We start from the raw sequence: 3,082 nt of genomic DNA on the forward strand, positions 1-3,082 counted from the left end.
TTTTGGGAGGGGGGTGGGGGGAGAGTATTTGTTTCCTCTTGTAGCTTTACTACATCTAAGGTTCACAAAGACATTTCAGCCCTCCTGGTGGTCTACAAATATAAGTTGATCCCTGACCCCTTTCCTGTAACACTATGCAAATCATTCTCTCTTCTTTTTGGATATAGGCACTTCCAAGGTTTGGTTTGGAAAAGCTAACAGAAATCAATGAAAAGCAGAGCTCTTTATATTTGTGTGTAGCCATTTGTGATTACAAAGTGCTTTCGTGTGTCTTTTTAATTTAATTCTCACAACAGTATTGTAAGGTATGTAGTACAAATTCCTCCCCCCTCTCTTTTACAGATAAGGAAACTGAGGCTCAAGGAAGTGAGGGGACTTGCCTAAGATTATACAGCTAATAAGTAGCACAACAAGAAATCAAATCCAGTTCTCGTTTCCAGATCTACAGTAGAAACTTTTGACGTGGATGTGATCAGCCACAGTTGGACACATTGTGTCTTGACCCCAACATAATGATGTTATTTGGGTCCTCTTCCATCGTGAAGGGTAACAATCTGCCAATACCTGAAGCACTCCCACAGTGCCAAAACACCTTGAGATATAAGGACAAAAATAGCCTCTGCCCTCAAGCAGCTTACATTCTCTGTGGTGAAACAGTATGTTATTAGGTAAATTCTAAGGGGGGCAAAAAAGGCTTCATATAGAAGATAGCTTTGAAGGGCACTTTTAAGGAAATAAGGGATTCTGAGAGGTAAAAAGGAGGGGGTGTATTTTAGCATGGGGCATAATCCAAGCAAAGACTGGGAATAGTTCCACAATGGGAAGACCAGTGTAGCTGGTAAAGGTAGATTGGAGCAAAGTTGTTAAGCCCTTTAAGAGACAAACAGAGGAGTTAATATTTGATCCTAAAGGAAATAATTGGAGATTAGTTATAAGCTGATGAAATCATTTTATTTAGGGAAATCATTTTAGCAGCTGTGTAGAGAATGGATTGAAACAGAACCTAGACATAAGGCAAGAAGACCATCGAGGAGGCTATTGCCTTATAATTGTCCAGAAGAGAGAGGATGGTCTAAACTAGGCTGGTGCCTATGGGAATAAAGAAAAAGGGAGAGATGTTGTAGGGGGCAAAAATACCAAGATTTAGTTGGTTGGGGAGAGAGGAATGGATGATAGATAAAGCATAATTTAACTATTTCCTATATGCCAGATAGAGTGCTAAGCACTGTGGATACAAGACAATTGCCAGCACAACAAAACCAAGATGGTTTTTATGGATTTTATATACCAACAGAGGAATAATTTTTCCTTTTTAACGAATATTTGTTGATCGTTTTTTTGGACATCAGTCACTTTGAAATGCTCCCCACCTGCACTTTCTCTTAATAACAGATAATAAGTATTGTCAAGCCCCTACTTTCCAGAGTTGTTGTGAGAATCAAATGAGATATTTGTCAAATTCTTAGCCCAGTGCCTGACACACAGTAAGCACTTAATAAATTCTTATTCCCTCAAGTTTTGACGTCTATAGGATTTCTAGTCAACAGAGATTTTGGACTGAGACTGGGTCTTCTTTACTTATCCCTATACACATAGTGGTAAGTGATGGCTTCAAATGTATAACTCATCTGAAGCTGAGTCCTTTAGAACAATCAATATTGGAATTAGGGGCAAAGGTACAACTGTTCCTTGTCTAACTGGATTGAGGCAAAATAACCCCTGCCCATTTTCCTCAAAAGCAACTTTGTACCACATCTTCTCTTCCTCTTGCACACCTCCATAGCAAGTAGCATGGATGCATAGAAGATACCCAATCAATATTATTGATTAGCAAGGGGCTGGTCATTTTGGGTTTCCTACTTTTAGTGAAGAGGACTTAGTTATATATATAAAAAACTTAGTGCTAGTTAATTTGAGAAGAAAAATTGAGGTAAGGTGGGAAGGAGGTGTGCTTATGGGAACCAATGCAGAGGGCAGAATTCTTGGATGGTTCTCTGCTTGGGATCAATGTCAGTGTCCACTTTGCTTCCTACATATGGAGGAATAACCAGGACAAGGTCTCCAAAGTAGGGGCCCCTCTCCACCTTTTCAGTAGTCAGGTCATATCCTGAATAACTACATTACCCCTTTCAGTGTTCCCCTGCTTTCTCAGGTATTGTTGATTTCTCTTGGTTACACAAAATGAGGGTCCCTCAGGACAATTAAAGCCTTATGACCCAGCCCTCCACCTACCCATCCAGCCATCCTGTATCCTGTGCCCCTTTTCATCTTTTGGCTGATGTAAGTGCCTTTCAATAGCTAGCATTTTGCTTCAGGGCAGTATCCAGTGACTAATCCTCCCCTCCCTTGCCTTCCCTTCTTTTCCTTTCTTTCCTACTTCTTACTTTTCATGGTTTCATGGGAAAGAATGAGCAGTAGAGCATGTACAGGCATGGATAAGGCAAGATTGCATTATCTTTTTTTCCAAATTACTCTTTCCTGAAAGTTCCAGGTTTCCATTAATCACCATGATTCTAGTCTCCTAGTTCTTAATTCCTTCATTACCCTTGTCTCAACTGAATCTCCTACCCCCTCTCCCCCAAGTCTCCAGTGATCTCTTAAATGCCAGATCTGGTGGCATTTTCTCAATCCTCATCCTTGATACTTCTGCTGTCTTGGATACTGACAACCACTCTCCAGGATGTCATGACCCTCTCTCCTCTGAATGTCATGGCCCTATTTTTTCTTGGATTTTTTTTTCTTGCTTCTCTCCTTTATTGTTCTCCAACTGTGGGTATAACCCAAAGCTCTGTCGTGGGTGTCGTGGGCCCTTTTCTTTCTTCATGTGCTCTGTCTCTATAGTTTCCTTATTGTCTCTATACAGATGGTTTCCAAGTGGATATATCTAGCCCCAGCCTCTCTCCTGAGTTTCCAGGATTCAGGACAGTGAATGAGTCTCTTTTCTTGGGTGGCAGTGTGTCATTGACAAGGCATTCCCATGGCTAGTTCCCAATTTCTTTGTGTTAAAGGAAGTAGAACTACCCCCTGAAGCTCATTTGGAGTTAGGGTTGCTGATAAGAAAGAAGGACAGATTATAAGCCAG

The 3,082-nt window shown here is 40.9% G+C and overlaps 1 protein-coding gene across 1 annotated transcript in view; it reads left to right on the forward strand.

Moving 5' to 3' along the window:
• The window catches only part of CMTR2 (cap methyltransferase 2), a 107,389-nt gene that overhangs the window by 4,167 nt on the left and 100,140 nt on the right, over positions 1-3,082 (forward strand). The window lies entirely within an intron of this gene.

This window comes from Sminthopsis crassicaudata, chromosome 2 (genome assembly GCF_048593235.1).
Source record: "Sminthopsis crassicaudata isolate SCR6 chromosome 2, ASM4859323v1, whole genome shotgun sequence".
NCBI lineage: Eukaryota > Metazoa > Chordata > Mammalia > Dasyuromorphia > Dasyuridae > Sminthopsis > Sminthopsis crassicaudata.